We start from the raw sequence: 26,869 nt of genomic DNA, 5'->3' as shown, positions 1-26,869 counted from the left end.
CGCACATGCGCCGATCGGCCGCCGCTGCTACCCCCCGGTGCTAAGCCCCGCCCCCATCGCCAAGCCCCGCACCCGCGATCGCGGACCCCCCTGCAATCCCCTAATTACACTTACCTGCATGATGAGGTCCTCCATGTCCTCCAGTCAGCTGACATCCCATACTGCACTGGGACCCGGTCATCTGATGACCGGGCTGCAGTGCAGTACTGGAGACCAGCTGACTAGAGGGAGGACATCACCGGAGCCCCGAACTCCGGTCCCTGGAGTCAGGTAAGTTCTGTTTAGACCACACAGCTGATCACTGGGGTTGGCCCTGGGTTCTGCTCTCCCCGTCAGAGCGGAGCAGGAGTCCGGTAACCGGGGGAGACCCTGGATAATGCCACCTCCAGGTGTCGTTATTATCACAGGGCTTTCCCTGGTATTTTTTCACAATTTATTTTTAGTAACTTTGGCCAGATCACATTTCCCATTACAATTATGAAAAATGCGATCTGATTACTAAAAATAAGTGATACTTAGGGGTTGGAGTAGAATTTTACGAATTCTACTCCAATTGCCCTGTAGTAACTGTAGGTGATACTAAAATAATGTGAAAACATCCTTTTTCACTTTATTTTAGTAAAAATAATGTTAATAAATAGAGCCCTAAGAGAGAGAGAGAGGGAGAAGGAGTAAGAAAGAAAGGGAGAGAGGAGGGAGGGAGAGAGAGGGAGGGAGACAGAGGGTGGATAGAAAAGGAGGGGAGAGAGATAAGGGGGGAGAGAGAGGTAGGGGGGAGAGATGGAGGGAGAGAGAGAAAGAGGGAACAGGTGTGTGATGGGCAGGAACTTCACAGCATTAGATCCCACCCCTACCCATACACCCGCAAATCACGGCATCATGTCAGCGAGGATTGGGGCTACATCTCTACAGTGGGCCGGGCCACCAACTGTAGAGATGTAGACAAAGCTATCTCCATCTCAAAAGTGTCCCGGTTCCAGGCAATGTTTGTGGCATTGTGGGGGCCACCAATGAGTGGGGGTCCCTGGGCGACCTCCCCATCTGCCATATCTATATTCCGGCCTGTTACACAGGAACCTCAAAGGTGTGAACAGTTTACTTTCAAGGTTGTCACATAGTTTTTTCATTCCAGCCAGTGGCGTCCTTTCCCGTGGTGACACCTGGTGCTGGGAGGGTTGCAGTGTGCGCAGCCTTGCGTGCAGAGGGCATGGCTTCAAAGACAAGGGGCATTGCCTCACGGCCTGAACCCCTGTTTTAGTCACTCTGGGGGTCCCGGAGGTGTGGATTGACCCCGTGGCCCACTCTGTGTGCAATGCCGGCTCACTCACTGTGTCAAGAGCTGAGGAGGAGTCGGCACTTTGGTGTCACCTCTCGGCGCAGCCCGCACCCCCTGCACCACCTTTGTTACTCCACTGATTTCAGCCCCTTTAAGAATAAGAACTTTAACAACACCAGTGTATGCCAGAGTTAAGCTGGGTAAACACTGATAGATAGATATGTCGCCCGTTTCATTGAACGAGCGATATATCTATAGTACATGCCTGGGTGCATACAGCGGAAATGTCTGTGACTGATGTTGTCCACAGACATATCCAATCTACTGTCCAGCACAGCAGATGGCCGATATATCTGAAAGATATATTGGTCATCAGCTGGTGTATATGGGCGATCCGCCGATTGCCCATGCACATTCTGCAGGGACCCAGCGGTGATTGATAGTTCAATTGGGTGAACAATTTAAATGCTCGCCCAGTTGAGCTGTGAAGCCCGGCACATCGAGCAGACGATTGGTAAGTGTGTATACACTTACCAATCATGAGATAGGTCGGCCGACCTGTCGACCTAGTGTGTACCCAGCTTTATACATAACAAAAATATATACACAAATAGTAGTTACACATTGTCTATGGTCAACAATAATACTCCCCACCCCTCCCAGATTAGATTAGAATGTATCTAATAATAATTCTGTTTTGATTTATGCTATCTATATAATAATAACACTCCTTTATTTCAGCTAATCACAGATGACGTTGGACTGTGGCCTTCTCCGTACCATCTTGTTGGAGTCTTATAATTTAAGTGTGAATTTATATAATTTTACTACTTAAATTGAATAACATAATTAAAATTGTCTATGAAGTTTTTTTTCCTTCTAAGTCCCAACCGTATCTGAGTATACAGTAACAAACGTGTAAAAGAAATGGATTCCCGCACAGGATGTAAGGGTAAGTATTATATTATATTGTGAGCATGGGTTTAAAAGCAGAGTTAAAAAAAATTGAGCTAATGCTTCTCAAAATGAATGGCTGGTGATGCTCCTCGTGAGTAAAAGAAATGCAGAATTATATCTTAGAAGCCAAAGTACTCATTTTGAGGGCACGCTTGACTTAGAAATGTTAATTGATTAAAATATAACTATTATTATTAATTAATAAAATAAAACAATAATAAATTATCTTATTAATTAACAATAGAAGTAATATTTTAACCAATTAACATTTCTAAATCAAGTGTGCCCTCAATAAGTGAGTACTATGGCACTATTCTATGTAATATAACTGATATGAAGTCAGAATACAAGTTGGTAGAAAGGAATACTATTTTCCCATTAGACTGTCCATTCAATTTGGCATGTGATTGCCAGGCAATTGGACCAATGAGGGGCTGCATGTACAAAGCTTATGTAGCAGCACAATTTACATTTCCAAATCTATCTGTTATCAAACATAAGTGATAAATAGTCTCCACTAATTTACTGTAAAGTACCCCAAAGAGGTTCAGTATTTTAGATAGAGGACAGACAAGCACAGCAGGCATTCAAATTCCCAAACACAGATGGGGACCGCCCCTTTTTACAGCATAGTGTTATGGCACCAAGACAAGCCGCTCTCAGCTAGAGCAGCAATAGCGGCCCACATTCTGTTATATTAAGTAATCTGGTCATTAATCAGTCAGCTGCATTACTACCAGACACTACAGTCAAAGCTTCTACTCCAAATCCAGAGAGACCATTAGGCGGGACCTTCATACAATCTACAGTAAATAGCAGTTTCATACATTATGTTAAGCACCACAAAGTATATTGGTCTAGATAGATTGCAATGGAAAAAGGTGCTAAGAGGGACTGTGTGATCAAGTCATACAGCAATGTTGGTCTGGGGGTCAGAGGGTAGTTTAGTATAGACAGAGGATAAAAGATAAATTTGGGTGAACAGCATAGATGAGTGGTAATAGGGTAGAACAGCCTATGGAGATTAGGAAGAAACTTTCCTAAACAGTCGAGTTTTAAGAGAACACGTTAAGGTCTGGAGGCCAGGGGAAAGTCTTGTCTGATGAAGGAGGGAATTCCATACATTGGTTGTAGCCTGAACACAGTCCTGCAATGGAGCAGGTAATGAGTGCGGATAAGAGATGCAAATATTAGGCAGGGTGGAGTGGTCGCATTGGGCTATGTTTGGAACAAGTGAAGAGATATATGTTGGGGCAGTTTTTAATTAACTTGTTGTTTTATACTTGATTCAGTAACATACAGTACAGGCTACAAATGGCTAACAGTGCGGATCATCAGTAGGACATCAAGAAAACTATACTACTGCTGTGGGAATGAAAATAGATTGTAGGGGTGGAAGTTTGGTTAGTGGAATACCAGTTAGAAAGTAATAGTCATTGCAATAGTCACAGTGGGAGTTAATGACTGGGAGATAAGAAGTTCATGAGTTAGGTTTTTTGAAGCCGCTTGTACCGATTACATTCTGCAATGCCACCTATATACTGTACAGTCACCAGCTGGTGACCTGTATACTCTGCTCAAACTCCTCTCCATGCTGAACGTCTGTGTATACACAACTGTGAGTAGGGCTGTGCAATGTGCAAATCCCATTACTGTTGAATACATCACCCCACTTGTAAAGTACTGGACTGTTCACTGACTCAGGGTATCCACTGGTGTGGGCCATCTTAACGTATGGGCTCACTAGGCACCTGCCCAGGGCCCCACGGTTCTAGGGGCCTTCAAGCAGGGACGGGATAGGCCAGAGGGCACCTATATGGAGTGTGCAGCTGTTCGCTACGTGTATAGAGCAGCGGCTGAGAGGCAGGCAGTGAAAGATGCTCCCCGGCAGCTCTGATTATGAATTACACGAAATCAGAGTGGTTAGACAGCATTCTCTACCTGACTCCCAGCCTGCAGCCACAGAGCCGAATTATAGAGGGCACAGAAGGCACGTTCCCTGGGACCGTCTCTCTCAGGGGCCCCTATACTTTAATCACAGCTGCAGTGCAGAGGAGGAACTACACTGCGAGCTGGAGAAGAGAAGAGGGAGATGGAGTCCATAATCCTCGCTTTACATCATGTTTTTTTAAAACATTGATTTTGTTGAAAGTACCAAAAAATCTAAAGGTTTAATTTTCTGTACCATTAGCATTTTTATTCCCGTGAATGGGTAGGTAGGGGCCCCAGTGCATTGCTTTGCCCAGGACTTACAATGCTGTTAAGACAGCCCTGCTGGTATGTACAACTACTCTGCCATACCAGTGCCAACAGTACACACATATTCCAACAGGTTTTTCAGTGTATTGTGTGAGACGCATGCATACTCCTGAAATTCTTCTTAGATGTATGTAAAAGCAGGGCCGTAACTAGGGTGGTGCAACCAGTGCCCTGGCACAGGGCACTGCAGGGCAAGGGGGCACTGTACGGGCCTGTTACTTTTCCTATTTATTATCATTCTCATTTGTAGCTTCCTCTTCTTTTATCCCCAGCATCTCCTGGCCTCCCCTATCTCTTCCTGGACCTTCCCCATGAGGCCATGGCTCTTTTTAAGGTGTACTATCTTATGTTCCTATTTAAAAAATGGGGAGGGGGAGCACCAATGCTCTCTGTGGCACAGGGCACCAAAAACTCTAGTTACGGCTCTGTGTAAAAGGATTTTAATTCAGATGGCTCTTGGGAAGAAGGGACAGTTCCCCAGAGCCGGCCCTAGCCAATTTGGTGCCCTAGGCAAAATTTTGACTGGTGCCCCCTAGCAGATAATCCCACCACCAATCTTATGGCCGGTACACATTAAAGATGACTAGTGTGTACCGACCTCGTTAGCGACGGGACCTGGTGGGGTGCCGGCATCAGCAAGTGCATACACATTTGTCGATGCTGGCAGCAACAAAGAGACGCTGGGGGCCATGCAGTATTCAGCAGCATAGCACTCGCTTACGATGTTGCCCGTCACACCTGCATGTAGGTACAAGGAGCGATGTTGCTGAAAACGAGCGGGGTATTGAGTATATTGCATCATCAATATTCACAGAAGTGGGGTGCACAGCTGCTAGAACACACACATACATATTTATAAAAATATACACATATATGTCCTCATTCTGGTATTTTCTGCGTCTTTTATGTTCATACATCTCCTCTGTCCTGATGACGGGTCCCTGTGCGGCCCGGAAATGTTGACGCAGTTTTGCGAGGATTATGATGTATAATTACATAGAAAGCAACACTTGTTATCTTACAAAGTCCTGTAGTGCCGTGCTTCTTGCTGGAAGTGAGTAACAGTGGGACATTGGTGTGTGTATGTATATATAATATATATATATACACAAAATAATTGTGTAAGGCTGTCATGTCTCCTCCATGTGCGACCCCCAATGGTTCCAGTTGTGAGAGAGTCAGGACAGCTTGTGGAGAGAAAGACTGGTCGCCAGGGAATGTATAGGAGTGGTGGGGTGAAAGAGAGTATTGAGACGGAGCCATGATGGAGTGGGGGTCAGGATGTGGCTGCGATGGGGTGGGATAGAGGAGGAGGACACCAGAGAGGGCGTGGGATCAGCCAGAGAAAAGGTAGAGCAAAGCGGGAAAGGGTCGTTAGAGACTGAGGTGACAGGCAGTTAAACTATATACAGTATATATATATATATATATTTATATATATAATTATATATATATATATATATATATATATATATACACACAGTGTGGGTGTGTGTGCATACATACATATATACACATATATATATGTGTGTTAGATCTCTCTCTCTCTCTCTCTCCACACACACATACACAAAGTAATGATGTAGCCAGCACTCCAATGCAAAAAAGGGTCAGCACTGAAATTATAACAAACAGTTGGTGGTGCACTCCTGGGATAAGAAATGTCACGACATTATATATATATATATATAATTATATATATATATATATATATCATATAGTGATGACATCGTACAGCTGGATCTATTTCTAGTCCGAGTGTGTGTGTGTGTGTGTGTGTGTGTATATATATATATATATACACACACACACATATATATATTTATGTATATATCTATATATATATATACACACACACACATATATATAAATATGTATATATCTATATATATACAAACACACACACATATATATATATATATATGTGTGTGTGTGTGTGTGTGTGTGTGTATATTATACACACACATATATATATATATATATATATATATATATATATATTTATATATACCTGCATACATACATATAGTAACCACAGTGACCACAAATTTATAAACTTGGTTTGGAAAATACAGTTATTACATTCTCCTGTAAGTGCCTGCATACCTTTCACAGAGGCACTGTCTCAGGCTCTGGCTGAGGGGAAGAAGACCTTGAACAGTGATCAGCAGCCAGCACTGTAGGACTGTCAGGTGCAGTTACCCGGCCTGGCTACCTTCACGGAGCTTGGGCTTGTCTGCATTTGAGCACGTATGTGGGGGCTACAGTTAGCAATGTTTTCTGCTTGAACCACAGGTGGCCAACCGCTGGCCCGGGGAGTGATGAACCGGCCCGCCGGGGTTTTAGTGGGTGGGACCTTGGATGCCCGCTGTCAGTCAAGCAGCAACAAGCTGTAGCTGCAAAAATCATTTCCTGCCTACAGCAAATGCTGTAGGCAGATGCACTAGCCCGGGGAGGGACAGAGCCCTGGAATGCCCCTAGGCATTCCAGTCGCCCCTAGGCATTTGCTTAGAATGCCTATGCCTAGGGCCGGCTCTGGTTTTGGGTCAAAGATGACACTGAGGGTGTTTATGTAATAGTCTGAAAACTTTCTGGCAGCTACAAGATGTCTGTGATTTAGCCGCTAGATATAAAGCTGAACCTCTGTAATAGGCAAAATAAGCTGGTTTAAAAAATTGCTGCTTTAAATTTAGTGGCTACAGTAAATCCCTGACATCTTGTGGCTGCCAGCAACTCACAGGCTTATAGACCACCTACTCAGCAAACTTGAGGGGTAGGGTTTATTGACATTGTCAACAGAAATAGCAGCTAAGTAGTTTTGATTACCTGTAGAGATGAACGGTTTAACGTAAATCTCAGAACGGGACATCCGTAGTTTTCTCAGACAAGTCAGAACTCGCATGTTTAGGACTGCATATAAGAGTCCCTCCCTCGTAAACAGGCGTCATTTCACACTGGAAAGTGTAGGGAGAGGGTGTGGGCTGTAGTTGGTCTTAAAAAAAACTCCTTTTAGGACACCATTAGGATGACAGAGAGTTGTAGTAGATAAATGGGGAGTAGTTTTAATGGGTGACTGGCTGCAGGTACAGTATCTTTGTCACTGTGTATGTGTGTACTGTATGTCAGACACACTGGCTAGCAAGCTAACTCATACTTGACAACTTTCTCCCTCATTGTCAGGGAGACTCACTGAAACAGTAACAATCTCCCTGTCTCCCTGAAGAGCCTAGCAATCTCCCTGATTCTACCTTACTCCCATTATGAATGTTATATATAAAAAAATAAACAGAGATATTTACATTCAAATGGGATCATTAGTATAATTTCCCTGCATTGGTTATAAGGCACAGTGATCCCGATGGCTACGTTCATTTTCCATAATATATCAGTGTGTTTTCATCAAAAAATAGATCTTACTAAGTGCTTTTGGGCTCGTTTACATTTGGATGTAAGTCAGGTTTATGGCACACCTCTCAGATGTAGCAGTACACGCCCACTTTACTGCACGCTCATATATGTTGCTTTCACAATCTCCCTGAAATGCTTTTTCAAAAGTAGGCAAGTATGAGCTAACTGCAATGTAGTGCACTGCAAAGCAAACTAAAAAACAGTAGCACCAGGGGCAGAACTATGGGAGACAATGGAGGCGCCTGCCGCCGGGCTCCAGCTCTGATGGGGGCACCTCCTTCATTGTCCACAACATATTCACCCCACTTAGGGCAGTAACTATGTACCCAGAGTGTACCGTCATGGCCCTTCCCGGCACCTGAGAAGCCACCATACACTAGTGGAGAGCTCCATGTCAGACCATCAGCTGCTGCCTTCGTCTATCTATAGCCTGTCTGCATGTGAATTGTTACATTACAGTGTCAGCGGCTGTGATTGGGGGGGGCACCAAACTATAACTTGCCTCCGGGTGTCTGGGATGAACTTACACCACTGAGTAGCACCTAGTATAGTATATCATATATAATTATATATTATATGTAGTTATTTTGTCACTTGTGTATTAGACAGTGTGATATAGGTATAATTAACGTTGATAAACTAAGATTGCTAATGGGAATATGCAGGTCCAGTGTTTCCGATTTATCCTCATTAATCTTATAATTAGATAAAAGGCTATACTGTATGTCTGTATTTTGTTGGAAGTTATAGTTGTGGTGTGGTGATGGTCAGGATATCGTCATCCACATACTGTGAAGTGCTATTTTATGATCTTGGGGTCCTACAGAGATACCAGAAATATCTGGGTTCAAGCAAATGCGAGATGCCAAGGGTTTCATTATGAAGCAAATAAAAGTGGAGATAGAGAGCAGCCTTGGGGGGTGCCATTCCTAATAAGGAAAGGATCAGAAGTAGAGATGTTTGCTAGGACAAAGGTGGAGGAGTTGTTGTATAGAGCTGTGAGTCCCTTAAACAAAGCTCCATGCTCAACAGGGTCTATTATAAATAGGGCCAGGCAACGTGGTTGAAGGCCTTTGCCACATCGAGGGTGACCACCAGAGTTGGTAATGACTGATCGTGAGCTACAGTATGTGGATAAGATCAATGAGCCTTCTGGTATTGTCTGCCACCTGACGATTTGGTATAAAGCCGACCTAATCAGGGTGGACTAGAGAAATCATGACCAATCGCAGTCTCATGGTTAGGATATTGGCAAAAAGCTTAAGGTCCATGAGATTAGCCTATAACTCCCCAGTCCTGAAAGGTCCTTGCCAGGTTTAGGTATAACCAGTGCTCGAAGTGTGCCGATATGAAACGGCATGTCATACCGGAACTTCATTTCGGCACCCGGTGCCGGTCAACAGATGGCTGCCTGTTTAAATGTGGCAAGGCCGCAAGCCAATAACGGATCGCGCACCAGCGGTCAGACAGCAGCGTCCAGCAGCATATTGGAATTGGCGGTGGCTGACAGCCAATTGTAGCTCACATATCGGCAGCCAATCAAAGGTGGCTGCGTGTCAGTCTCTAATTGGCTGCCGGTCTGCGGGCAGTCATTGGATTGTGGCGCCACCACATTCAAAATGCTGAGGAGTGATTGGAAGAGAGCGGTCTCCATAGAGGAAATATATTTTTTTTGAGGGAGGCTAGTTGAGTGGGAGAGAGTTGAGAAAGGTAGCAGGTCTGGAGGTATGTTTGGATATTCTCCATTGGCTGGGCTCTGCCCATGTGGAAAATAATATAGGGATTTAAAGCAATTTCAAAATAAGGTGACCATATCCTGAGGGTTGTAAGTAAAAGTTGTTTCAAGAACAAAGATGGAAAATTATGTTACAGGTGCACGTCTCAAAGCTTACAAGCAAGAACATTATCGGTGCAATCACCTTCTCATTATATCTCTGCAGACCCAGAGAAGAGCCGTGGTCATATTTTAGACATGATTTGTGATAGTTTGCTTTTAAGGGAAAGAAGTATGTATGTGGATTTCTTAGGGAGCCGTAGGTGTGGATTCTAGATCTTCAATACATGCCCTCTAAATTTTACATCAGGCAGAGGCTAGAGCAATGTCACACATGGATAGTGGCTTTATGTGCTTCCCAAAGGGTAGCAGGGGCGATCTCATGGCAATCTTTGAGCTCGTAAAAGTTGTTGAGAGCTGTTGAAAACTCAGCAATTATATCTCTATGAAGGAGGAACATTTAATCTAATCCCCATGGTTGAGGAACCCTATAAAGGGGAGCAGTATGACGCAACCAAAAATGGAATAGACACTGAGTTCCTGGAGCTAGCTCATCGAGGAAAAAATAATCTATTCAACAGTGATTGAGGGACAAAATAGTGGGATTAGTCATGGGCTGAGTGGTATAGAAGGCAAAAAGCATTATATAGATCATGGGAATGCAAGAAGGACAACAATCTTTCAAAGGATTTAGAATGAGAGCTGCATGAACTATCGATTCCTACCTGTCGCTATTTAGTGTTATGAGTCGCACAAGAAATAATTGCTTTCAGACTTTGATTGTGGTTCCAAAGCACAAAAAGATATTATTCATCAAAAAGCAGATAGTTACACGCTGTGATCTAAATACAATTAGTGCAAACAAATTATACAGTCACAAGGTACAGTCGTTACATACACATGCGCTCTACAGATCCCGGCATCAAAGATGAAATCTCCGTCAACAGCAAAGAGAAGATGACTGGCATCTAGTTTGAGAGAGCCTACATATATACTCTTACAGAGATAGGCAATACAATAGAACAGTTTGGCAAGATTCCATTGGTTCTTCTTCCTGATTCTTCTGTTAGAGTACAGTTCATAGGTCAGTTCGTATGGTCACAGTCCAGCCTCCAACAGCACTTTGTGTCCATTTTCCCGCTGCATAACAAATCTAAACTGGCTGCATTACAGAATACATTTTAATGCCTAACTCTCTATGATCCATAATTTGCAGACACATGTTGCGATGTCCCCACCGATGGAACCGGAAATCTGCAGTGGTTTAGAATGACACCAAACACTGTCTGCTTATCATTTACTAAACCTTAGATATCAAATAACATGTATTTCACAACATTACTGATTTTGAACAAAACCTTAAATATTAACCTTAATGCTAGGGAACCTCTTTATGTAAGTGTGCAGTGTGTAAGTATTGGGATATTAAGAAAAGACACTAATTAGCATTGTGCGGCTACATGTTTGTGGAGTACACCGTGGTACGTGTTTTGCAGGGTTGATCATATTATATGTTTATATCAATGTATGTATTTATATAATAGGGACTTTTAACAATGTTCTATTGCGTGGGAATCGCACAACGCTAAATAATAGCATTGCCGTATGTACTTATGTGTGAGATTCGCTAAAATGGCACTGGACGGCCATTCGCAAAATGGCGTCGTGCAGATTTTAATTTTAAACAGATACTGTCTCAGCCAATTATCCAGCTTCGACACTGTGGAGGTGCAACCTACGTGGGGATCAAAAGTGGTATTAAAGTCCCCGCTTATGGCCCGTATTCAATTTGAAGCGATAACTCAGTTTCAGCGAAAAAGTATCACGGGTGACGTCATTTTGGCAGGCGGAAACTTTTCGCCGTATTCAATTTCAAAGACATTTTGCCTAGGCGTAAAGTCAATGCAGTGGTCCCGACGAAAAAGTTTCACCTATGAACAGCAGTTGGAAAAAAGTGCAGAATTGGGTTTTGGGGTGCAACGTTGCAGGAAACCCCCGTGCAGCCTTAAGACAGTCCGCCAAAGGTAAACTCTGTCAAAAAAATATTTAAAAAAACACTTTAGAACACCCCAAAAAAGTACTTTCATTTTGGGGGCGAAAAAGTTGGGGGACAAACTTAAAAACTAGCAAAATAGACTTCTGTGGGATCCCCAATTATGGGGCAAGTATTCTTTATATTGCAGCTGCATGTGGCAGGTGGATTTTTAACGTGATTTAAAACTTCAATTTAGCAACTTAAAAATATGCTTCCCCCCCATTTTCAGGTACCCGAAATTTGCTGGGGCTAGTTATTTTAACCAAAAAAAAACTTTGAAATGCTATTCTTCACCCCTTATGCAAATATGTAAAACAGCACCTATTGAGACCAATTAACCCCAAGTACCTTCAGAAGGCCAATTCGGGGGTATCCATAGTGATCCCAGGGGCGTAACTACTGCCCCCGCAGCCCCCGCGGTGGCTTGGAGGTGCTGGATAGCTTGGGGGCGACGGGGGCAGTAGTTACGCCACTCAGTGGCGGAACTTCCGTAACTACGCAGGGTGCAGGGGGTGCGGTCGCATGACGTCACTCCCATAGTGCCGAGGAGCGGACGCCGGGGACGGAGCTCAGGAGTGAGCTCCGTCTTCCGGGTCCCGCAGAGCACGGGTTATGGACGGCAGCAGCACTGGAGCGGGGATAAAGGTAAGTTGGTTTTTTTTGTGTGTGTTTGTGTGTGTGCGGGGGTGGTGGGGGGAGAGTAACTACTGGGGGCAACTACAGGGGGCTCACTACTAGGGGCAACTACAGGGGGCTCACTACTGGGGGCAACCACAGGGGGCTCACTACTGGGGGCAACTACTGGGGGCTCACTACTGGGGACAACTACAAGGGCAACTACAGGGGGCTCACTACTGAGGGCAACTATAGGGGGCAACTACTGGGCACAACTACAGGGGCACTACTAAAATGGTCACAGCTACAGGGGGCACTACTAGAAGGGGCACAACTACAGGGGGCAGTACTTGAAGGGGCACAACTACAAAGGGGCACTGCATATGGGCACAACTACAGGAGGCACTACTTTAATGGGCACAACTACAGGGGGCCCTGCATAATGGGCACTACTACAGGGGACATTGCATAAGGGGCACTATTACAGGGGGCATTAAATAAGGGGCACTAGTATAGGGGGCATTGCATTTTTGGGCACAACTACAGGGGGCACTGTATAAGGGGCACTCACTTGATACACACAGTTTACAGGTTATAAACTATGTTCCCAATAATCTGGTTCTACACGGACATAAAAACTGTGCAACCTGTCTTGAGCTGAGGTGACAGACTGGCAGGAGCAGAGAGGAGGATTGGTGAAGTAGATCTGTCAGGGTGGGATGTAATGGGCATTACTGTTTGGCATAATGTGTATTTGGCATTACTGTGTGCACAATGTGCTATTAGGGGCATTACTGTGTGGCATAATGTGTAAGGGGCATTACTGTGTGGCATAATGTGTTGTATGTGGCATTACAGTGTGGCATAATGTGTTGTATGTGGCATTACAGTGTGGCATAATGTAAAATACGGGCATTACAGCATGGCATAAATTTGTTATAAGGGCTTTACTGTATGTCATTATGTGTTATATGTGGCATTATTGTGTGGCATGTGTAAGGGGCATTGCTGTGTGGCATAATGTGTTGTAAGGGGCATTCCGGTATGGCACACTGTGTTATAAGTGGCATTACTTAGTGTGTCATAATGTGTAAGGCACGTTGCTGTATCATGTAACCACACACCTTAAACGTCGTCTTTGGGTGTGTTTGATCTTTGGCATGGGGGAGCAAAATTTATAGTTACGCCACTGAGTGATCCACTATGTCAAGGCATCTTTTGGGGGGTGTCAGGCTGATTACCCCATTTCGGAGAGGATTTTTCACCTGTTCAAGTTTCGCCGGGTGCCATTTTTGCGTACTTTCAATTTGAATACAGGGAATCGCGGGGACGCGCGCGAAAAGTTTCTGCACCCAAAACACGCCATATAGGCAAAAAGTCCGTCAGGTGAAAAAATATCGCGACTACGATTCTAATTGAATACGGGCCTAAGACTGTTGTGGATGAGGAAACTTAGCCAAGACGTCCAACGAATTCAGTATAAGACTCCCCCCTGCTGCACATTAGGAGCATAGACGGAAGCAAGGGTAATAGGGGATTGATTCAATAGACCTGTTAAGCTTGGCAATCGTCCGTGAGTGTCAGAGATAGTGCTGTTGATAATAAGGGAGACTCTATGATGAATGAGCATAGCAACTCCCAGTCATTCAGCAACTCCCTGTCATTCAGCAACTCCCTGTCATTCAGCAACTCCCTGTCATTTAGCAGACATGGAGGAGTAATAGACATTGGGGGTACTGCTTTCAAGACAAGGAAGGGTGCAATGAGTTTTACATGTGTTTCTTGAAGCAGAATAATGTCTGGATCCCAAAGCTTAAAATATTGGATGGTCATGGCATGTGTCGTTTAGGGGTGGGCACAGGCCACTTTTCGTGTTTTATGTTTTGGTTTTGGATCTGGATCTTTCTTCGTGTTTTGGATCTGGATTGGTTTTGCCAAAACCACCCTTCCGTGTTTTGGGTTCTGGGTTTTGTGTTTTGGATCTGTATTTTTTTTTTAAAAAAGCATAAAAACAGCTAAAATCACAGAATTTGTAGGTTTTTCTGCTCCTATGCTATTATTAACCTCAATAACCTTAATTTCCACTCATTTCCAGTCTATTCTGAACACCTCACACCTCACAATAGTGTTTTTATGTCCAAAAGGTTGCACCGAGGTAGCTGGATGACTATGCTAAGCGACACGAGTGGGCGGCACAAACACGTGACCCATCTAGGCGTGATACTGCAGTGGCAGACAGGATGGCAGTTTGAAAAACTAGGCCCCAAACTGTACATAATGCAAAGAAAAAAAAGAAGTGCAAGATGGAATTGTCCTTGGGCCCTCCCACCCACCCTTATGTTGTATAAACAGGACATGCACACTTTAACAAACCAATCATTTCAGCGCCAGGGTCTGCCACACAACTGTGGCTGAAATGATTGGTTCGTTTGGGCCCCCACAAAACAAGCTGGCAATTAATCTGTCCCTGCACAAACTGGCTCTACGGAGGCAAGATGTCATCCTCATCCTCCTCATCCACCGATTCCTCTCCCTCTTCAGTGTGTACATCCTCATCCTCACAAAGTATTAACTCGTCCCCACTTGAATCCACCACCACAGGTCCCTCTGTACGTTCTGGAGGCTGGTCTCCCTGGAAGAGCTGATAATTCATTTTGATGAACATCATCTTCTCCACATTCTGTGGAAGCAACCTCCTACGCCTTTCGCTGACAAGGTTCCCGGCTCCATTAAACACTCTTTCGGAGTACACACTGGAGGGGGGGCAACTCAGGTAAAATAGAGCCAGTTTGTACAGGGGCCTCCAAATTGCCTCTTTTTCCTGCCAGTACAGGTATGGACTGTCTGACATGCCTACTTGGATGCTGTCACCGATGTAATCCTCCACCATTCTGTCAATGGTGACAGTATCATATGCAGTGACAGTAGACATGTCAGAAATTGTTGCCAGGTCCTTCAGTCCGGACCAGATGTCCAAACTTGGTCCTGCCTGCCCTGCATCACCGCCAGCGGGTTGCTTAGGATACCTAAGTTTTTTCCTGGCAGCCCCAGTTGCGGGAGAAAATGAAGAAGGAGCTGTTGACGTGTCACGTTCCGCTTCAGCTGACAGTGTGTTCACCAACAGGTCTTTGCACCTCTGCAGGCTTGTGTCGGCCGGAAAGAGAGACACCACAAAGGCTTTAAACCTAGGATCGAGCACGGTGGCCAAAATGTAGTGGTCTGATTTCAACAGATTGACCACCCTGGAATCCTGGCAAAACGAATGAAGGGCTTCATCCACAAGTCCCACATGCCGAGCGGAATCGCTCCGTCTTAGCTCCTCCTTCACTTTCTCCAGCTGCTTCTGCAAAAGCCTGATGAGGGGAATGACCTGACTCAAGCTGGCAGTGTCTGAACTGACTTCACGTGTGGCAAGTTCGAAGGGCTGGAGAACCTTGCACAACACGGAAATCATTCTCCACTGCGCTTGAGTCAGGTGCATACCCCCTCCTTTGCCTTTGTCATAGGTGGATGTATAGGCTTGAATGGCCTTTTGCTGCTCCTCCATCCTCTGAAGCATATAGAGGGTTGAGTTCCACCGCGTCACAACCTCTTGCTTCAGGTGATGGCGGGGCAGGTTCAAGAGTGTTTGCTGGCGCTCCAGTCTTCGGCACGCAGTCGCTGAATGGCGAAAGTGGCCAGAAATTTTTCGGGCCACCCAAAGCGTCTCCTGCACGCCCCTGTCGCTTTTCAGAAAATTCTGCACCACCAAGTTTATTGTGTGAGCAAAACATGGGACGTGCTGGAACTTGCCCAGATGTAATGCCCGCACAATATTGGTGGCGTTGTCAGATATCACAAATCCCCAGGAGAGTCTAAGTGGGGTAAGCCACTGGGCGATGATTTCCCTCAGTTTCTCTAAGAGGTTGTCGGCGGTGTGCCTCTTACTGAAACCGGTGATACACGGCGTAGCCTGCCTTGGAACAAGCTGGCGTTTCTGAGATGCTGTGAATGGTGACGCTGCTGCTGTTGCTGCGTAAGGTGATACATCTACCCAGTGGGCTGTCACAGTCATATAGTCCTTAGTCTGCCCTGTTCCACTTGTCCACATGTCCGTGGTTAAGTGGACATTGGGTACAACGGCATTTTTCAGGACACTGAGGACTCTTTTTCTGACGTTTCTGTACAGTCTTGGTATCGCCTGCCTAGTGAAGTGGAATCTAGACGGGATTTGGAACCGGGGACACACTACCTCCATCAATTGTCTAAATCCCACTGCACTAATGGCGGATACCGGACGCACGTCTAACACCAACATAGCAGTCAAGGCCTCAGTTATACGTTTTGCTTCAGGATGACTGCTGTCGTACTTCATCCTCCTCGCTAAGGACTGTTGGAGGGTCAATTGTTTAGTAAAAGTAGTGGTGTTCCTACTTCCTCTCTGGGATGATGAACGACTCCCAGCAGCAGCAGCGGCAGCAGGAGGCGTAGCAATGCAGGATCCTCCGGAGGAATCCCCGATAGGAGAGTCAGTCATGCCAGTGACATGGCCTGCAGGACTACTTCCGATCCTGACTAAGGAGGAAATTGACGAGGAGGGAGTTGACGGTGTGGTTTGCAGGCGCTTGGATACAACAGGACAACGGGATTTAGGTGTCCCTGGACTGCTTACGGTCTTAGCCAAAGTTTCTGAACTTGACAGTAACTTATTATGAACGCGCTGCAGGTGCCGTATAAGGGAGGATGTTCCTAGGTGGTTAACATCCCTACCCCTACTTATTCCACCTTTACATAAAGTACATATGGCAAGACAGTTGTTGTCCGGATTTGGATAGAAATATTGCCAGATCAAAGAGGTGGAATGTTTGGTCTTCTGCCCAGGCATGACCGTGATGGGCTTTTTCATCCCACGGACAACAACTGTCTCCCCCGGAGCCTGATTTAAACAAACCACATCACCATCAGAATCCTCCTCGCCAACTTTCTCCTCAGCGCCAGCTACACCAGTATCCTCATCCTGTTGTACTTCAACAGTGACATCTTCAATTTGCATATCAGCAAGTGGACTGTGGGTGCTCCTTTCAGCACTTGCAGGGGGCGTGCAAATGGTGGAAAGAGCCACCTCTTCCCGTCCAGTGCTGGGAAGTCAGGCATCGCAACCACCACCACACTTGGACTCTCCTTGGGGATTTGTGATATCTTCTTAGAAAGCACAGTTCTTCGCTGTGCTTTTGCCAGCTTAACTCTTTTGATTTTTTAGTGGGAGGAGGGCTTCCATCATCATGTGAAGCTGAACCACTAGTCATGAACATACTAGGGATCGACCTTAGCCGTTCCTTGCCACTCCGTGTCGTAAATGGCATATTGGCAAGTTTACGTTTCTCTTCAGCTGATTTAAATGTTTTTTTCAAGGTCATTTTCCTGAACTTTGTCATTTGGGATTGTATGTGCCCTCTATTATAACATTGGGCATCGGCCTTGGCAGACGACGTTGATGGCATGTTATCGTCTATTTCATGACTAGTGGCAGCAGCTTCAGCACTAGGAGGAAGTGGTTCTTGATCTTTCTCTATTTTATTTTTATCGGAGAAAGTTTGGTCCTCCATTTATGTTATATCGATTTGATATATACGTGCGGCTAAACACAGAAAATATTTTTTTATTTTTGCTGGAGAGTAGTGCACTTTGTGGGTTACACCAGCCTTTAAGAAATGAGCCAGCCGGCTCTTTACTTATGGGACACAGGCGCACGCTTGGCGCTGCTCCTTTGTTGATGCACGTGCGGCTACTACACACACAATTCACAAACACAGAAAATAATTTTTTTGGTTTGGAGTGTACTTTGGGGGTTACAGCACCCTTTAACGGTCAAGCCAGCCGGCCCTTTACTTATGACACAGGCGCACGCTTGGCACTACTTTGTTGATGCACGTGCGGCTACTGCGCACACAATTCACAAACACAGAAAATTATTTTTTTTTGGTTTGGACTGGAGTGTACTTTGGGGGTTACAGCACCCTATAACGGTCAAGCCAGCTGGCCCTTTACTTATGACACAGGTGCACGCTTGGCACTACTTTGTTGATACACGTGCGGCTACTGCGCACACAATTCACAAACACAGAAAATATTTTTTTTTTTGGTTTGGACTGGAGTGTACTTTGGGGGTTACAGCACCCTTTAACGGTCAAGCCAGCCGGCCCTTTACTTATGACACAGGCGCACGCTTGGCACTACTTTGTTGATGCACGTGCGGCTACTGCGCACACAATTCACAAACACACAAAAAATATTTAGTTATTTAGTTTGGAGTGTACTTTGGGGGTTACAGCACCCTTTAATGGTCAAGCCAGCCGGCCCTTTACTTATGACACAGGCGCACGCTTGGCACTACTTTGTTGATGCACGTGCGGCTACTGCGCACACAATTCACAAACACAGAAAATAATTTTTTTTTCGTTTAGACTGGAGTGTACGTTGGGGGTTACAGCACCCTTTAACGGTCAAGCCAGCCGGCCCTTTACTTATGACACAGGCGCACGCTTGGCACTACTTTGTTGATGCACGTGCGGCTACTGCGCACACAATTCACAAACACACAAAAAATATTATTTTTTTAGCACTTGGGGGGAGCACCCCTGATGGACAGAGCACCCCCTGGACAACACTACAGCACTCCTTTATGACTGGGACACTGCACAGGACTTTGGAGTGGACACAGCCCCTATGGAGAACTGACTGCACAACACAGTCCAGCCAGCCCCTATGGACTTTGAAGTAGTGGACACAGCCCCTATTAACAACAGCAGCACAGCACAACACAGCCAGCCCCTATGGACTTTGAAGTAGTGGACAACAGCAGCACAGCGCAGCACAGCACAGCACAACACTACTCTGCACTACACTACACTACACTACAGAGCCCAGCCAGCCCTAACTCCCACCCTCCCTCTTCACTGTCCACAGCCGAGTGAGAAAATGGCGCCGACGCGGGTACTTTATATAGGTTCCAAAACCCGCGAGACTCAGAAGGCGGGATGATGACGTTTTGCCTCGATTTCAGATCCGAGTCAGGCAGGAAAAGTCGAGCCTGACTCGGATCTGCCTCGGATCGGGGGGGCTCGGGGGGGTTCGAATTTCAGAAATCCGAACCCGCTCACCCCTAGTCGTAGGAGAGCTCAGACCGTTCACATTAAGGGACAAAAATGCCACTTTCATGGTTACTTAAGAAGAGAGCAAAACACCTGGAGGGGACAGTAAGAGGGAAAGAGAAAGAAAACAGGAAAGGGGGGGTGTATAGCAGGAGACTGGAAATGTAAAGAAGAAAGGCGGCTCATACTCAAATAGGGTGAGGAGTCAAACAATGAAAGAGAAGGTGCAAATTATCCACTCTTTTTGGTGGGGAGTGACTTAGACTATGAATGGTAACAGTAACAGTCGATAGATAGGGGAAGTAGGGAAGGGGATGGAACGACAAATATCTCAGATAAATATCAATGAAAAAAGATTGACCTGCAAAGGAAACGTCAGATGAGAGCGAACAGTAGCAGAAATCATAAGAACATGGAAAACGGAGCAGGTGAAATAAACATAGAGCCAAGCCAGAGCACTCATCAATAATGAAAATAATAGTATGCATTGGAACACAAATGTTTAGGTAGGAAACATATACCTAAGTATAAACGCTAAGTGAATTTTATATATGGAAACAGTGAAAGTTATCAATAAAATCGGTACGAAATACCGATGGACGGGAAGCTGGCTGTCAGTACACTGACAGCAGCATCCCGATGGTGAAAATCCAGACAGGGAGTAAGTAATGTTCCCCTGTCCTACTTACCCCCTAACCCTCCTTTCCTACACCCTAATACTAACCCTCCCTACCCTGCACCCTCCCGGTAAGTGCCTAAACCTAACCCTCCCGGTAAGTGCCTAACCCTAATTCCCCTCCCTTAGTGCTTTACCGTAATCCCCCCCGGTGGTGCCTGAACCTAACCCCCCCGCCCGCATCCTAACGCTAACTCCCCACCGGGCGCCTAAACCTAAGTGTCCCCCCTCTGGGGCTGAAACTTACCTGTCCCCGTTGTCCTTACGATCAGGATGCCATCTGCCGGGATCCCGAGTCATGTCGGGATTTCGACGCCGGTGTTGTCTCGGAGATCGGGATTCTGATGCCGGGTTCCAGGTGACGGCATTCCGCTTGTAGCTTGGATTGTAACCGCATCCATTATCAACATGTAACCTGTAGAGTGCAGACTAAAGAGAAGAGACAAAGGCAATACTGACCTGCATTTAACTTAAAAATTTAATTAGTTTGCTAATTAGGAGCTGGAGGGCTAGGGCAATGGTGCGACCAATGGGGGTGTCTAAGGAAGCACCAATCGTTATTAGTGCATGTATGGACACTGCAAGTTGTCGTTTCAGTCCTTGCACATTCGGACGCGCAGATGTACACTAGGGAAGTAGTTTGTATTTGCATTTGCTTAAAGTTGCAGACGGTCGCCAATAGACGCTTCTGTATCCACCTTTGAACCAGGCCCCGTATCTCTGATGAAAATATTACCATGCAGACCATATGAATGGAAATTGTATCAAGTACCAAAAGCTCCAAGAATATATTTTATATATTATATATATTGTATATAGGCCAGTCAAATGCTCTCTATATTGTAAAAAGTCACTAGAATGCTCCCTGTGTTCTATATGTCATTAGAATGCTTCCTGTATTGTTAATTGATCACTAGAATTCTGCTTCTATTGGTCACTAGAGTGCTTTGTGTATCATATTGAGGTCACTAAAATAGTATCTGCTTTGTCAGCTTAGACTTGTACTGTAAGTATTGTATTTGATTATAGCTCTTTGACATAACAATTTTTAATTTATCACATTTGCTTTATAAATGACCACATTAAGCAATCCACGCCTGCAGGCTTCTTGTCATGCCCATTTTTCCATTGCAGTCTACTGGTACAAAGAAACCTGGGTCACTTGCCTTAGTTTACTACCAGGCTAAAAGTTGCAAGACAGCCCTTGGGGATATGTCACTTTTCTCTGTTTGAGCATTGTAATTACATGGTTATTTTGTGTATATGAATGAACTGCCTATATCAAATGAGCCATTTCATTGAAAATATTGAATAAATCACTCATTACCAGTACCCCCTAAGCAGCCACTAAAAAGCAGTTAACTACAAGATTGAATAACATATTTCAAAGCATTTAAAATTTTTGCCAAAGACTATGCGGCAGAGAGGTCACTCTGTCCTACATCTGGTGGGGATGCCCATATTTAAAATGTGTATGGAGGGAAATCCCTGCTCTTATCAATAGTATCACTAAAAGTCATATGCCTGCCCTGTTTCCAATACTCCTAATCACACTGGAGATCATGCTGAGTCTTAATGTCACAGTCCAGGAGCTCCTTTGACATCTATATCAGGTTCCCTGAGCTCCACACTATCCAATGCACAATGATTCATCCTCACGTTGTTTCCAGAAATGTGCAAATCTTTTCCCTTTCCCAGTACATCGACCGCAAGGCCGAGAAGGAAACATGGGATTGTACCAGTGTGACAGTATGGCACAGTTGGTTTAGCTCACAAGCCCAACCAGTATAAATGCACAAAACCCTCTAATCCTGTATGCTGGACGCTGCTCCTGCCAGCTGTGACCCTCCAAGTTGCTTCTTTTGCAAAACCCACAGGTAGCTTAGAACAGATAAACCACAGGTGACATCATTTTTGACTGAAAGGGGTTAACTGGGGGAGGTTCACTCAAGGAGAAGAATTAGCCCCCTAGGTATCATGATGCACTGGTAACTGTTCTAAAGAGGGATCTCATTAGTTTTACTCTGACACTATATCCACACAGTAGAAAGGGGAGGATATGATCCACAGGGGATGCAGTCAGGATACAAGCGGGCGCTATCCCACCCGCCGATATCCCGACATTGCCAGCCCGACATAGGACTAAAGATAGGTGTTGAAATCCTGATGCTTATCATTAGCCCCACTGTAAAATCCCGACACCCGACATACCAAACAAAGGTAAACCTGGTGTCTTCGCGGGTAGTCACAGGGGGGGGGGAGGGTTTGTTTTAGGGAACCCCAGGGGGACTTAGGGTTAGGCACTCCCCTGGGAGGGTTAGGGTAGGGAAAGGGGGGTTAGAGTTAGGCACCATTAGGGAGGTTAGGGTTAGGCACCCCACAGGAGGGTTAGGATTAGGGTGCGGGGAGGGGGGTTAGGTTTAGGCACTAACGAGGGGAAGTTGGAGTTAGGCACTAGGGGGGGAGGTTAGGGTTAGACAACACTAAGGGAGGGTTAGGTTTAGGGGGGAGAGGGTAGGGTTAGGGTACTTACCAGCCCCAGTCGGGAGAAAGGTCCATTGGGCATCCGCTGTCGGTATTTCATCCAGCGGCTATTCAACTCCCAGCATTAAATAACGATTCCCACAGTAACTGTCACTAACAAGCGCTGTTATTAGAGTTGCATGATGACAGAATTGAGCATTGACATTTACTCCCACCAGGGGGTGGCACTGCACAGAGCATAAACTGGCAGAGGACAAAAGGGCAGGACTGAGTATCCATGAGTTCTTAAACAATTATGGAAAAGAGCTGGCAGTGTAGTTGCAGCTTCTGCCAAATTCAGCTAAACAACCAAAATGTTCACACTGGGACGTACCCTTCCAGCAGCAGAGATTCACAGAATCCTGCATACATCTTTCTCCATTGGGAGACACCTGTGGTTCGGTGACCTTAGTATACCCATTGGAGTGGGTTGACTGGCAGTCATTCCCTATCACACTGGTAGTGGGCCCTTGGCCAAGTGGATGGCATCATCAAGATCATACCTTCAAAGACCCTGTATATCCAGCATGATCCAGTAAGGCTTTCTACTTCCAATAGCAAACATTCACACCCACTTGGCATTGGTAAGAAATGAGAGTTCTACTCACAATATAGTGTGTAGGGGGCATGAGAATGGTCAGGATATGGAGAATACTTTGGGTGTGACTGACACTGCCTGGCATTGCACATACAGGTTGAGTCTCCCATATCCAAATATTCCGAACTACCGAATATTCAGAAAAACTGAATAATTTGGCATGACTGAGATAATGAAACCTTTGATTTTTGATGGTTCAATGTACATAAACTTTGTCTAAGGCACAAATTATTGAAAATATTGTATAAAATTACCTGCCGGCTGTGTATATGAATCATAAATGCATTTTGTGTGTATATTGGGGTCTTATTCCCAGGATATTTAATTATGATATGCAAATATTCCAAAATACAGAATATTCCATTATCCAAAATACCCCTGGTCCCAAGCATTTTGGATATGGGAGACTCAACCTGTATTTGTGTATATTGTATTCTAGTTAAGAAACAGAAGGGTTGGGATCCGCACTAGAAAGAAACAATCTAAGTTGGCCAATCCCAAAAAGTGGTTAGCACTACATACTCAATATGAAAAATATTACAGTAGAGTATATTATATTATTATTTGTAAAAGACCAACTTAATAAGATTCAAAGCAATAGTGGTTGCTTCCTAATTCTTGGTTGGTGGTGCTCCCCTGAGTCAGAACAGTATCACTTAGGAAAAAGAAGAGAAAAGAAGACCCTTTGTTGGAGGCACTCTTAATGTAGTATGAATAAATTAAAACTTAACTTTTATTTTATAAGATTTTAGAATATAAGGGGGGAGAGGTTATTTTTCAACCTCCAATAATATTTACATACAGCCAATAATTACAAACAAACATAGCAATCAATATACTGTAGTTCACTGCCAATTTTTGTTAATACAGACAAAAGGCGATTATTGTAAGTGGTTAAATTCAACACATTATATTTATCTATTATTGATCATTCAAAAACACATCCCTTGTTATTGAAAAAAATATACCAGTGAAACCTTCCTTCTAATATTGAAACATATCAGATAAACATATCTACATAGATTCTAGTAAACTTGAAGGAGTATTTTGTCAGATGGTTTATCCTGCATATATACTGCTATAGGTGATATCATTGTATCCATTTTGTACCAATATGTTGCAGTGCAGTTGCTGGCAGAGAGACATTTAGTATCCATAAGTTGCACTCTTAGCAACACGGGGATGGACGCCACTGATAACAGTATGCCTAATATCATCACTCTTCTCCCAACATGAGTGTGGAACCAGATGAGGGTTATAATTGTGGAAAATGTATGTCATTTTTCAATTGCTGCAATTGTCATTACCTGTTTTGAGATGTTTTCAGTGAAGGATAGTTTATGATAGCATACTGGGCTGTTGTCAAACAGTGCAATTTAACACCTTAGATCATTTGGACATATCTAAGATAAAGCCTGTGTTAATCAGCCTCAGTATATCTTAAGGTGCCCACATAGCGATGTGCTCATGATCCGACATTGTGTACGATTTCCCCTGAACTCTCCCTGGGAGCTCCCCGGCAGACGTGGTCAAAAAAGCTGCCAATTTGATTCACAACCTCACGATCTATCGGATCGTACTCATCGTGAGATCGTGCAGGATAAATTGTGAGTTTCCCAAAACAACAGAAGAGGCTCTTCACGATTGGTGGGAAATTTAAATAATAACAATGGGAGGGGCTAGCCAGAGGATATAAAAAGCAGGCACCATTTTAACCCTTTGCACATTCTGCTTTGCTACTAATGAGACTAGGTGTATACCTGCTGAACCCTGTACACTGCTACTGTGCTCTGCTTTGTATTTGGCTTGCCTTTTACAAAGTGTCTTCTACCTGCAAGTGTGTGCTACCTGCATTCTATCCTGTTCCTGAATTCTGTGCTGATTCATCCCTAACATGCTGGACCAAGGAGTGGCTGCAGCAAAGGGATACTCGCTCTCACATGTCCCTGCTGAATGAGATCAAGGAGAACAACCCGGACGACTACCGCAACTACCTGCGCATGGATGATGCCACCTTCCAAGAGTTGCTGCATCTGGTGACCCCCCACATCCGGAGGCAAGACACAAGGTGGTGGAGGGCAATCCCTGCTGAAGAGAGGCTGGTGGCTGCCCTAAGGTACCTGGCTACAGGCAGGGCCGTTGAGAGCCTGGCCAGGCCCGGGTAATGGAGAGGGTGTGTCCTAATCATGGGAGACATGGCCACGCCCCCTTAAAAAAAAAAAAAAACAGCACTTTTCCAGTGCCGCATAGCGAAGAAGATGATGGTCCTGGTGGAATGGGTGTTGGCACTGGGGTCAAATTATCCACCTCGCTGTCCCAGAGTAAACTTAGGTCTGGCATGTAGGACATATCAGGCTCTTGGGTCGGAGTCTATATAGAAAAAAAAAAGAAAAACAATATTATAGTCATGTTTTAACCCATTTTTTACTATATTTTCAATTTCCTAACACCGTGTATGAGTGGAAGAGCATCGCTAAAGAGTTTGAACAACGTTGGAATTTCCCTAACTGCGGAGGAGCCATCTATGGAAAACACATCCGTATCAACCCACCTGCCAACACCGGATCATATTACTACAACTACAAAGGCTTTTTCAGCATCGTTCTCATGGCAGTGGTGAATGCCAACTACGAATTTTTGTTTGTAGATGTCAGCAAGAATGGCCGTGCTTCAGATGGTGGGTCCTTCAAACAGACGGCTTTCTACCAGAGACTCATTAACAAAACCCTCAACTGCCCGTCACTGGATGAGACAAAGCACGGCCTAAATTACATTTTCGGCGCAGACTAGGCTTTTGCATTACGTGAACATGTCATGAAGCCATTTGCACAGAGGGGCCTGACGTCTGCACCACCAATTCCTACAACATCAACAGCTCGTGCCAAAGAAGTGAGGGAGGAGTATATGGCCTATTTCAAAGGACCAGGTGCGGTGCCATGGTAGGAGGACTGTCTGTGAGATAAATGACTATAGTGGACAATTGGGATAGAGCTACAAAAACAATAAAAGGATTTGGTTTATGAACTGTGTCTCTACTTACCAAAATTTTCTCAGATGGTGCACTCATTTCTGGCGCTTCTTCTCCCTCTCGCTCGGCCATCAGGACTACAGACTGGCGTTGTGGCTCCTGTTCGCTGATGAAGCTTATCAGGTGATATTACCACAATGTTGGCTAGTACACGTCGTCGGTGCCTGCACCGGAGCTTTTTGAATCGTCCACTTTTTTCTTTTCCTTTATGTAGACTGTACGCAGGTTTTGGATTTTCTGGCGTACTGTTTTAAGGTCAGCATCCACAATGAACTTTTTGGTGTATTCCTACAACACCCCCAAAGCTGCCAATTTCTGAGACTTGTTGTGGTATTCTCTACTGGATATCTGCCATAGACATTCCTTTGACTGTAATATCTTGAGGAATCCAGTCACAAACTCGCTTTCACTATCCATAGACATTACTATGAAGAAAAAATAATAAGGACATTTTATTAAGCTATAATTGTAAATTGTTTTGTAAATTTTTCATGTTTATTTCTACAGTTTTCAAGATTTTTTTAAATGTTTTTTTTTCCAGGTTTTTAATATGTTTTTATTTGTATTTTTTTCCAGGAATGTAATGTATA

Source organism: Taudactylus pleione, unplaced genomic scaffold (assembly GCF_031769625.1).
Source record: "Taudactylus pleione unplaced genomic scaffold, aTauple2 ptg000290l, whole genome shotgun sequence".
Classification (NCBI taxonomy): domain Eukaryota; kingdom Metazoa; phylum Chordata; class Amphibia; order Anura; family Myobatrachidae; genus Taudactylus; species Taudactylus pleione.
The sequence above is the reverse complement of the archived record's forward strand: the minus strand, read 5'-3'. Positions refer to the sequence as shown.